Source organism: Mus musculus, chromosome 8, assembly GCF_000001635.26.
Source record: "Mus musculus strain C57BL/6J chromosome 8, GRCm38.p6 C57BL/6J".
NCBI classification, from domain to species: domain Eukaryota; kingdom Metazoa; phylum Chordata; class Mammalia; order Rodentia; family Muridae; genus Mus; species Mus musculus.
Genome location: NC_000074.6, coordinates 98,993,672 through 99,006,760, shown reverse-complemented (window position 1 = coordinate 99,006,760; position 13,089 = coordinate 98,993,672).

The window sequence follows — 13,089 nt, the reverse complement described above, 5'->3', positions numbered from 1 at the left end:
CCACATGAGTTGCATCAAGCCAACTGTCTAAGCTGCTGTTCCTACTCCTCAGAATTCACCACGTTCCACGAGACTCAGCCATTTGTTCCCCCTACAGATCTATATGTGCCCTTCACTTCCACTATTCATGTGCCAGTTACATTCATTTTCTTACACTTATATTAAACTCAAGTTCTACTTGGGGCAGAAATGTTGTGCACACTTCTCCTATGACAGGCAATTACATTATAAAGTTAGAGATTATTGAGTCAGAAATATCATAATAGTGTGTAAAACTGTGTCACATAAGAAATAAATATTTTGGATTTCATCCAGTAAGACAAATTTTATGATTCTCAAGCCCCAAGAAAGTTAAGAGAGAACCAGAAAAGATGGGAAGAAATGTTATCAAAACACATCGTTGAGGGGAAACTTTGGCCACAACATTTAATGTTAACACATAGAGTTAAATAATAAATTGTAAACAACTCAATGAAAAATAATAGACAAATTATTTTAATAGACATTGCATCAAAGAAAAAAATGGACATTATACACATAAAGGTATACTGAGTTTATTAGTTATGAAAATGAGCTCAAGGTACCACGAGACACCAAGGTGCACAAGAAAATATTTAGATATGATGAAGGTATGAAGGAGCCGGTGACTCACACACTGGTATAGGAAAATGGTACAATCAATTTAAAACATGTGTCCCCATCTATATAAACATTGCTAGTGAAAAATCATGCCAACATTACATATGGCTCTAAAAGTGAAGCCAAACACAATTTAAGCCACTGATAAGTTGATCAATGAAATATAATCAATCCATAAAAAAATAGTATTATTTTTCCATCAAAGTGATGCTCACTGATATGTGCCACATAGTGGGTCATCGTGGATGATGGCAAGTAAAAAAGCCAGATTAAAAATACCTATATATCATATAATTTGATTCATCAAATTGCCAAGAAAAAATTAATGAATCAGAAAGAAAATTATGTTTGCCCGGAGGCTGGGAGAAAGGAAAATGAGTAATACCTGTTAATGTGTCATTTTTATGGTTTTTAAAAATAAAATGAAAAAATCTAAGATTAGGTCTTCTCTTCTCCTCTCCTCTCCTCTCCTCTCCTCTCCTCTCCTCTCCTCTCCTCTCCTCTCCTCTCCTCTCCTCTCCTCTCCTCTCCTCTCCTCTCCTCTTCTCTTCTCTTCTCTTCTCTTCTCTTCTCTTCTCTTCTCTTCTCCCTCTCTCTGTCTCTCTCTCTCTCTCTTTCTTTCTCTCTCTTTTCATCTCTGTGTGTAAGCTTAGTAAAATATATTACACTTGCACTGTATTTTAAGAATATGAAGTTTTCTCAAATTAATTTTATCCCTCTGAACATGTCATTAAAAATGTTTATTTATACATTTATTTGTATAATTATTTAATTGATATTTGCCTTCTCTATTTCTCTAGTTATCACAAGGATAGAATCTCCAGTCCTCAATGGCAAATATTGACACTAAATAGATGGTTTTTCAAATAATACCTGGCACTTGATAGGCATTCTAGTAATATTGAATTAATAAAACATTTAAAATGTATGTTGAAGAGATATGATCTAAAGTAACATCAGTATATGTCACTCTCAATATTTCCTGACTAAAGATGGATGTCCTGGCAGACCTTGAGAACAGAAATTACATACCCACTGTACATTTTTTGTAATTATATGTACTCTCATTTTCTGAATCTTAGAATAGGAAGAATCCCTTAAATTACATTTGTTTGAATATGCTTGGCCCGGAAGTGACACTATTAGGAGTTGTGGCCTCATTGGAGTAAATGTAACCTTGTCTGAGGAAATGTGCTACTATGGAGGGAGTCTTTGAGTCCAAGCTAGGAGGCATGACTGAAAGGCCCTACTCCCCCCACAGTAGCATATTTCCTCAGACAAGGCTATATTTACTCCAATGAGGGAACCTTACTAAATATAATTCAGGACTCAAATACCAGTGGAGCACTTACTTTATAACTAAAAATTTGAATTATAACAACCAATGCTTTATACTATGACTTTTTTTGTTATTTTATTTATTTACATTTCAAATGTTATCCCCGTTCCCCATTTCCTCTCAGCAAACCCTCTATCCTATTCCTCCTCCCCCCTGCTACTATGAGGGAGCAACCTCACCTACCCACCCATTCTCCCCTATGTTGGGACATCTGGTCTCCACAGGACCAAGGACCTCCCCTCCTACTGATGGCAGATAAGGCCATCCTCTGCTGCACACACAGCTGCAGCTGGAACCATGGGCCCCTCCATGTGTACTCTTTTGTTTCTGATTTAGTCTCTGGGGGATCTGGTTGGTTGATATTGTTGTTTTTCCTATAGGGTTGCAAACCCATTCAGCTCCTTCAGCTTCTCCTCACTCCTCCGTTGGGATCCCTGTGCTCAGTCTGTAGGTTGGCTATGAGCAAGGGACCTCAACGGAGGTTATCTGTATTGATCAGGCTCTGGCAGAGCATCTCAGGGGACAGCCATACCAGTTTCCTGTCAGCAAGCTCTTCTTGGCACCCACAATAGTGTCTGGGTTTTGTGTCTGCAGATATGATGGATCTCTAAGTGGATCAGTCTCTGTATAAACTTTCCTTTAGTCTCTACTCCACTCTTTGTGTCTGTATTTCCTTTAAACAGGATCAATTTTGGGGAACATTTTTTAGTTGCATGGGTGGCTCCAACCCCCAACTGTGGCAGTACCTAACCTCTAGATACGGTCTCTACAGGTTCACTCTCCCCTTTTTTGGTTATTTCAGCTAATGTCATCCTAGTTGGATGGCCTAGGAGCCTCTTGCATTCCTGGCATCGAAGATATTCTTGTGGCTATCCCCACTTCCCATTCCCCACTGCTACACAGCTTCATTCAATTTCCTAACCCTCTGTACTTCTCCCTGGTTTCCTCCCACACTTGATCCCACACCTGATCATATAAACTAAAATTAAAACTTGTAAAGCTGTTAAAGTTATCCAAAATATATGAGCTCTAAATAATTCAACATACTTTGAATAAGTGGGAAAATTTTACCAACTGTATAGCCAAAATTTATCTTTTACATAATGATTATAAATCAATAATGAAATTTCAAACGTATAAATGTATATTCTCTCTATGTCGCCTCCCTCTCATTGCAAATAGATTTTTTTAATACATCTCTACCACTCTTTCCCTTCTCTCTACTCCTCTCAGCTCCTCAGCATCTCCCTTTATCCCTGAATCTACTCCCCTTCTGTCTCCCTTGAGAAAAAAGCAGGCCTCCAAAAGACAACAACTAAGAGAAAACAAAATAGAATCAAAAAGGACACACATGCTGACATCTAGGCTGGACATGACAACCCAGCAGGAGGAAAAGAGTCCCAGAAGCAGGCAAAAGAATAGGCAATTTTTAATAGGCTTTTTGAAAATAATTGATATGTCTTCAATTGTCTTAATAATCTACACATGTGAACAGGTTGTTCAGAGTCAATGTCTTGGTTTGGCCTTTAGAAGTTGGTTTGGCCATTACTGTTAAGATAGGAGGAATAGCCGGGCAGTGGTGGCGCACACCTTTAATCCCAGCACTTGGGAGGCAGAGGCAGGTGGATTTCTGAGTTCGAGTCCAGCCTGGTCTACAAAGTGAGTTCCAGGACAGCCAGACAGCCAGGGCTATACAGAGAAACCCTGTCTCGGAAAAAAAAAAAAAAAAAAAAAACCCTTAAAGATAGGGGGAGTAATACTACACCTATCTAGTGCATCTAAAAAAATTTCATTCAGGCAACATACTAACCCAGCCCCCAAATTCCAGGAACTATAGAAATCTATATTCCAAAATTCTGAAAGGGAAACTATCTCTGAAGGGATCAAGAATAACCATTCAGATAAAAACTCGCGTCCAAATGTGAGTCACAAGTTGCATTCCTGCATGGTCATGGAACATATTAAGGAGCTCTATTACATCAACCCACCACCGGCTCATGCATAAGTTAGAACACCTTCTTCACATTACCTCCAGCTGTTCTTCCCTGAGGCTTTCCAAAACCACAAACTTTCTTTTTGTTCCTGAAATAGGCAGAACTTGTTCCTGCCTCCAGGCTAGTGTCTGGAAACTCTGTCTTCCAAGGTTGGTTCCCTCTTGTCATTTACATTTCAACATATCTACCATCTCACCCAAGCCTGCCTTATTATTATTCTCCTCTATTATTGTGCCATTGATCTTGTCTAGATTTTACCTGAAGTCATTTGTTGTTTTAAGTCACTTAGGTATTTCTGTCTCCACAACTAGATGGAATTAAGTATAAGGAGGTTTTTGAAATTTTCTATTACTGTTATTCTTGTTTCAGAAATAGACCTCAGCCCAAGGTGCCTTCACTACAAGGATTTGTTTTTGTTTTTGTTTGTTTGTTTGTTTGTTTGTTTTAATATTGCATTATTCCACAAAGAAGACCACTCAGATTGTTTAATAATGCAAGACCTGGAAGCTGAGATGACTCAGTGGGTAAAGTCAACTGTTCATGAGCCAGCTGATTTGAATTCACTCTATGGAATTCACAGGGCAGAAGGAGGGAACAGTCTCCTAGACATGGTTGTCTTACCTTCAAATGCACATGACCTTGTGAATGCGCCTATACCCATGCACACATACACACATACACACATAACAAACAAATATATAAGTAAGACAGTTAGGGGGGAGTATAAGATCTGGAGCCAAATTCTACAGACAAATATCACACCTGATTTTGTTATTTTTCAACAATATCGCAGTGGGCTCGTCCATTTCCTAATCTCTAAAATGCTAACAAGAAGTTTTCTTCTAGTTTCTGTGAGAATTTCACATAGTCATACACATAAGGTGTTTCAAATCATATCAGAAATATGTTATAGAGTGCATATCTAAAGCATATACGAAAGGACGTGAGCTCTAGGCACATGCTAGCTAGGGTTTCTTTATGGTGGTGTATAAACATGCGTTAGTATGTGTGCACGTACACTATATTAATGTGAATTATTAAATTCATAATATTTTCTTCAAGATGGTTGTAGGGGATGCTTCAACAATAATTCCCTTTCACCTCTTGAAATAAAGTATCTTATCATTCTTGTGTAATATCTGATTGCTTGTACTTCTGAGCATATGTATCTATTTTAATATTGACCATAGGCACCTCAGATAATACCTGAACCTTATACGATAAGTGAAGAAGTCTGATAGCTTTAAAGTTTCAGAGAGAGGGGGGCTTTAGTTTATAAATTATTTCTCGGTCTCCTAAGCCGTAAAATAAACACACACTCTGAATGCAGGACCAACACTGGTGATTCCCAAGTCCACAGCCAGCCCCGTTTATGTTTATGATGTTTGCTTGTTTCAGAGTCAGCTCCTTTCCTCTGACTTCACTTGCACAAATTCCCATCTAAGGGGTTTAGATAAGCAGAAAATACAAAGGAACAATTTGTAAACACATGTTTCTTTAGCTCTGAACACAATGTGGGAGGAACAAAAGGGAGTCACAACTCCCTGATCTAATCTTTTGAATTGGAAAGCAGTCATGACTATTTTGAATGATTTTATTTTGGGAAGTGACAAAAGAGGCTAATCTGACTAAGGTTTAGGGTACTATGAACTAACTGCATTATCACTCTCCTTACAGAATAATGTCTAAAGGGATAAAAATTAAATGAGCTCATATTTTAAGACATTTCCTTTAAGCACATGACTCGTTTAAAGACCGAGAAGAAAGTAGTGAATATAGGGAAAAATGGTCTGAAGAAGAAGCAGACATTCAAAGTGGTAGTGGTTCTGATGGTGGTAGTGTGTGTGTGTGTGTGTGTGTGTGTGTGTATGCACCAGCATGTACATTTTCTCTTATATGTTATTATTTTGCCACAGATTCCTGTATCTTTGGACATTCTTAGCTAGCACACTGCTTCCCTGTTGCAGAGATTAAAAAATTAGCATACAATTATTCAAAAAAGGAAATGTGATTTGGAAAGAGATGTTTACAAAATATTAAGGGCAATGGTCTGTCTTCACCTCTCCACATTACAGGAAGGTAACCTGTTGGCAAATGAAGCCCCTCCCAAGACCTCAATTATCAGTTAGGGCACTGCAGGGTGGATCTGAAAGTGGACCCATAATAGAATGTGTTGACTTTGAAATCCTGCCAGAGGAACCTGTTAGAGGAAGAAAGCATTTTCTATACAAAATTTAGTGTTATCATCAGGCAATTTAATTCTTCTGGGAGCTCAGAGACCTTGTTTCGAAACACTGGATTTGGACAAGAAATTTCTAAGTCTTTCAGGTCCAGCAGTCTATGACCACTAAAACCTGTTTCACAACCTGTACTGTTTACTCAACATATTTTCTCAATTTTGTTAATTCTCTGCAATTCTAGCAGGTGAAAATGCATTAGGAATTTTAAGTGCTTGAAACCATATATATTCAGATGGACAAGATGAGCTTACAGAAAAGAGAATAAAATATATCGAAAGAAATAGCAGAGGACTGCTTAATTCTCAGAGTTTTACATGAGTTGTTTTCTTCTAGGACAGCATTATAAATCTACTGCATGGTAAGAGTATATAATTTACTTTCGCAGCTATTTTCTGAGTGCCGAGAAATAAATTAGCATAGAGTCGTAGAGGAGGAATGAGAGAAGTGATGAACAACAGAAGACATAGTGTTGTCTTGAGAACTAATTAAGTTAACTTTCCTCCTGAAGGATGTGGAGCGGAGGTCCGGGCAGCAGTGCTTCATCTATCGAAGTAACAGTTCTAATGCCTTACGAGCTAGGAGTCATCTAAACAAAACTAGCAGATCTTTCTTGCATTGACTTCAGAAACTAAAGAATAGGCAAAACGCCACTTTCTAAACCAGGCGTGTCACCTCTCAAACCCTGACCATGCCTCTGAAAATAGCATCAGAACCCTCACTTCCCAAACCAGTGCAGGGAATATAAACATGATTTAGTAGTAGAACATTGGCCTACAATGTTTAAGTAAGTTATGTTAAGTTTCCTGAGTTCAGTCCTGAACATTACAAGGAAAAAAAAAAAATAGAAATCGAAATGTAACTCGGTCTACATATTGACCTTCAATTTCATGTAGTCCATGAGTTAAATAAGTATTAATACACTTGTAAGAAAAATTGACATCATAGAAGTGATCCACTTAATGTTGGCTCTAGTAGGCTATGGGATGGCCACACTGGTGATTTTACAATTATCATTGTAGCCTGAATAAAAAGACAAATGATTGAAGGATTGGTGGACACCTCCCTGAACAAGCATCCCCACTTGGTCAATGAATTAGTCATTCTGTCATAAGGATCCATTTTCTTTGTTTTCTTCCTTGCTATGGAGGCATCTGGGGTTGATGTCTATCTTTGCATTCTATACCAGCAGAAAGGGGAAATACTCCTGAGTCATCAAGCAAAACAAAACTCATGACAGTGCTCTCTCCTTACACTGCAATCATTTGGTAAAGACCAAATGCCCAAAGCTCTTGTTGTCACTCCTATATAAACAACTTGTCCTATAAATTCTAGATCTGCTCTACATGTTTGCTGTTTACAAATTTGTCTTTGTGATAATACACCCAGATAGATATACCACTCCTGGACATATACCCAAAAGATGTTCCACCATCCCACAAGGATACTGCTTAACTGTGTTCATAGCAGCTTTATTAATCGTAATAGACAGAATCTGGAAACAACCTAAATGTCTCTCAATTAAAGAATGGATACAGAGAATGTGGTACGGAATACTACTCAGCCAGTAAAAATACAAATATCATGAATTTCACAGGTAAGTGGATGAAACTAGAAAATATAATCCTCAGTGAGGTAACCCAGACCCAAAAGGACATGCTTGACAGGAATCTAGAATAACTGTCCTCTTTGCAGCTCCACCCATCAGCCAAAGGAAAGTGATGCAGAAGGTCACAACCCCACAGTAGATGGAGCTCAGCAATCTTACTGAAGAGTTGGGAGAAGAATTAAGAGACCCAAAGAGGACAGGAACTCCACAGAAAGACAAAGAGAGTCAACTAACCCTGTGGCTCCCAGAGACTGAATCATCAACAAAAGAGTGAGCACTAGTTGGAACTAGGTCCGCTGCACATATGTAGCAGATGGACAGCTTGGTCTTCATGTAGGTCCATCAACATCTGGAGCAGGGGTTGCTCCTCAGCCTGCTGCCTGCCTGTGTATCCCATGCCCCTAAATGGACTGCCTTGTCTGGCGTCAGTGGGAGGGACTGTGCCTAGTCCCGTTTAGCATCTTGATGTGTGTTGTCTTGGGGTGGTGACACCCAGAGGGTGTCTCCTTTTCTGGTGGAATGGGGGTAAGGATTTGCATGAGGGAGTGCTGGGAGGAGAGGAATGGCTGACATTGGGCTATAGAGAGAATAAATAATTTTGAAAAAAGGAAAATGCTAGATCTTCAGTGGTAGATTACTTGCCTAGCATGTAGAAAAGCTGTCAATTTATAACCAGAAAACAAGAGATAGATAGACAGATTTTTTTTCCAGGTTTTGTTGGCCTTTGTTATACCAATTTACTTCTACCCCTGTAAAAAGGAGAAGAGGGTATATGTTTTGCTGAGATGCAAGCTAGGTGTTTCTTTATACATTTTTGTGTTAGATCCACTTATACTTTTGTGGCTATCCCTTCATTGAGTTTTCATTCACTGAATGATATTTTTAGTGTTTATTTTGATTCTCATCAGCAACAAACAATATTGATATATTTAGGAAAATTAAAATCATGGTCAAGCTAGAGATCAAAATAAAGATTCAAGGGGTTAGGGAGATGTTTCCACTGCTAAGAGCACTAGCTGCCACTACCCACATGGCAGACCACAAGTGTCTGCAACACCAGTCCCAGGAGTTCTGTTGTCCTTCTCTAGCCTGTAAGTGGTATATAGTCATACATGCAAGCGAATTCTCACTCACAGTAAGCAAAAGTTAACAACAACAACAACAACAATAATAGAAAATAAATAAATCTAGTCAATATATAATGGTAATGTTGAAGTAATTCACACCAATATGCGTTTATGAGTCTTCTAGTACAAGGAAAATAAATTATCTCTCTGTTTGTGCCTGACTTTGAGTTGTCTTTATTACATGTGATTTATTTCCTGATTTCACTTCCAAAGGTGGAAGAGACTTTATACTTGTACAATAGGTTCATCGTCCTATCAGAATCCTCTAATGTCTTTAGATAGCTTCATATTCACCTACAGTAGGAACACAATTTCTATATTCTTTTTTGTACTCTTTTTTAAAAAAATGCTTTATTTATTTATTATACATAAGTATACTGCAGCTGTCTTCAAACACCAGAATAGGGCATCTGGTCTCATTACAGATGACTGTGAGCCACTATCTGGTTGCTGGGATTTGAACTCAGAACCTCCAGAAGAGCAGTTGGTGTACTTAACCACTGAGCCACATTTTGTTTTCATAAATACAGTAGTTAATTCTGTGCTTATAATAAATATTATCTAAACAGTGAGAAGATAGAACAATAGATAATTATCATGAAATGTACAAATAGAAGAAGTAGTAATAAAAACAAATGGAACTTTTTTGGTTTTTGTTGTTTTTTGTTTTTGTTTTTAAATACTCAATTCAGCCTCAGCAGTGAGGTCTCAAGCCACCAGGAAATATCTGTTTGCTGTCTGTCTATGTCTGTAGCAAATGCACAGCACTGGTTAAGCCAATATTTGAGATTAGCGGAACAGAATTATAGGAGTCTATTTTAAACTTGAATATTTAAAAATAAAGTTATTAAGAAGATGAAGGGTGCATTTAAGAGACTCAGAAAAGGAAGCCTATATGGTGTTCATAAATAAACACTTCCTCTGAAAAGTACAACCAATACATAAGTAAAGTAAAAAGAGGAGACAAAGAAAAGATATTCTCCTGGGAAGATACAGCATGTAGAAGATATTTGCACATAGCTGGGTATCTTACTTGGATCAAAAGTGTCAGTGCACCTAAAAGGTATCACTGCCCCAAATGTGACACTTTATAACTCAGCCAGTCTGTTAAGCTATAAACCAGAAGTGTCTCACAGGAACAACTAAATAAGATAACTCATAAAAAAATAGTGTGATATATTTTTTTTAACTTAGAGAAGATAATCCATTCTTGTTGGTGTCAATGAGAAAGGGCTTATCTCATTATTACTTGAGCTGTTCAAGGATACAATGTACATATTGCCAAAGTAGGAGTCTCTACTTAAAATGCTGAAAACTTTGTAATAAATCAACAGCGATTCCCTTGCTCATTATTAAATTTGTCGTGATGATTTATTTCAAGACAGTAAAAACACTATAATAGACCACAATTTTTTCAAGTTTTAATGCTGCCCCTGTAGGAATGGTTGTAATTGTCAACATAATGCCTACTGCTTGAAGAACTGTATCAATTACTTATAAAATAGACCCTGTTATGTTCAGAGAGGAACTGCGTTCCCTACTCCGATTTGGGTTTGCTGTTTGTGTTCTGCCTAAAACTTCTCCATGCTCACTAAAACAGGAAGTGAAACTCACAATATCAGCTGTTTGAATCTCAACCCTTCACTGCCAGGACTTCCTGGCAATCCCTCCTCCTCACTCACGTAATTCCCTAGCTATGAGAAAGGCAGCAATATCCTGCCATGAGTTCCACCATGTGTTTTCTTTGGTTGGTGGTTTAGTCCTAGGGAGTTCTGGGGATACTGGCTACTTCATATTGTTGTTCCTCCTATGGGACTACAGACCCCTTTAGCTCCTTGAGTACTTTCTCTAGCTCACTCATTGGGGACTCTGTGCTCTGTGCAATGGATGGCTGTGAGCATCCTTTTCTGTATTTCTCAGGGACTGGCAGAGCCTCTCAGGAGACAGCTATATCAGGCTCCTGTCAACAAGTTCTTGTTGGCATCCACAATAGTGTCTGGGTTTGGTAATCATATATGGGATGGAATCCCAAGTGGGCCAGTCTCTGCATGGTCATTCCTTCAGACTCTGCTCCACACTTTGTCTCTGTAACTCCTTCTATGGGAATTTTGTTCCCTCTTCTAGGAAGGATAAAAGTATCCACACTTTGGTATTCTTTTATGTGTCTTGTGAATTGTATCTTGGGTATTTCCAGCTTCTGGGCTAATATCCAGTTATCAGTGAGTGCATATCAGGTGTGGTTTTTTTTGTGTGTGTGATTGTGTTAATTCATTCAGGATTATATCCTCCAGTTCCATCCATTTGCCTAAGAATTTCATAAATACACTGTTTTTAATAGCTGAGTAGTACTCCATTTTGTAAATGTACCTCATTTTCTGTATCCATTCCTCTATGAGGGATATCTTGGTCCTTTCCAGCTTCTGGCTATTAAAAATAAGGCTGCTATGAACATAGTGGAGCATGTGTCCTTATTACAAGTTGGAACATCTTATGGATATACTCTCAGGAGTGGTATTGCTGGATCCTCCTATCCAGTAGTACTGTGACCAGTTTTTGAAGGAACCGCCAGTCTGATTTCCAGCAAGGTTGTACCAGTTTACAATCCCAGCAGCAATGGAGAAGTGTTCTTTCTCTACATCCTCACCAGTATCTGCTGTCACCTGAGTCTTTGATCTAAGACATTCTGACTGGTGTGAGGTAGAATCTCAGGGTTGTTTTTATTTGCATTTCCCTGATAACTAAGGATGTTGAACATTTTTTTAGGTGCTCCTCAGCCATTTGGTATTCCTTAGTTGAGAATTCTTTGTTAAGCTCTGTACTCCATTTTTAAACAGGGTTATTTGGTTCTCTTGAGTCTAACTTCATGAGTTCTTTGTATTTATTTGATATTAATACTCTATTGGATTTAGGATTGGTAAAGATCTTTTCCCAATCTGTTGGTTGCCTTTTTGTCTTGTTGACAGTGTCAACAAGCCTTACAGAAGCTTTGCAATTTTGTGAGGTCCCGTTTGTCAATTCTTGATCTTACAGCACAAGCCATTGGTGTTCTTTTCAGGAATTTTTTCCCTGTGCCCATATGTTTGAGGTTGTCCCCACTTTCTCCTCTATAACTTTCAGTGTCTCTGGTTTTATGTGGAGGTTCTTGATCCACTTCGACTTGAGCTTTGTACAAGGAGGTAAGTACGGTTTGATGTGCATTCTTCTTCATGCTAACCGCCAGTTCAGCCAGCACCATTTATTGAAAATGCTGTCTTTTTTCCACAGGATAGTTTTAGCTACTCTGTCAAAGATCAAGTGACCACAGGTGTGTGGGTACATTTCTGAGTCTTCAATTCTATTCCATTAATCTGTTCTGTCATTGTACCAGTACCATGCAGTTTTTATCACAATTGCTTTGTCTTACAGCTTGAGGTCAGCGATGGTGATTCCTCCACAAATTCTTTTATTCTTGAGAATAGTTTTTGCTATCCTAGTTTTTTTACTATTCCAAATGAATTTGCAAATTGCCCTTTCTAACTCTGTGAAGAATTGAGTTTGAATTTTGAAGGGGATTGGATTGAATCTGTAAATTGCTTTCGGCAATTTACTTTTTCAGCATTTGCCTTTTGCCATCTGGTAATCTCTGTTGTTAGATGTTCTTGCTGTCTTTGGCTGGAGCTCGTTCCTTCTGTGAGTTTGTAAGCCTGTGTCAGCACTCCTGGAAGACCACCTCTATCCTGGCAAGAGCAGTGCACAGCTGAGGAACAGCCCCACATCCTGGGTGCAGATGGAGGAGTAGGACCCTGTCCCAGCTGCTCTGCTGCTTCTGAGACCTGTGTGCTCCTGAGTGGACCCACCTTAGAGAGTCATCCAGGTGAAAAATCGAAATTCATGCTCTTATAACGAAATGCATTATAAAAATAATTAAAAAAAAACATGTTCCTTTATTATCATTCTTGTAAATGTTACAGGGACAAAACAAAGGAAAACTAAACAAACAAACAAAAACCAGAGCCTCATCTGAGCCCTCCCCAAGAATTCATTCATTTTGTTGACCACATCTGAGACTGACATCTCTAAATTTGGCTGGAATCAATGGATGCTAGGAAGTGGGTTGTGAAGATGCTGTCATTTCTGCATAAACACAGGTAATAATGATAACAAT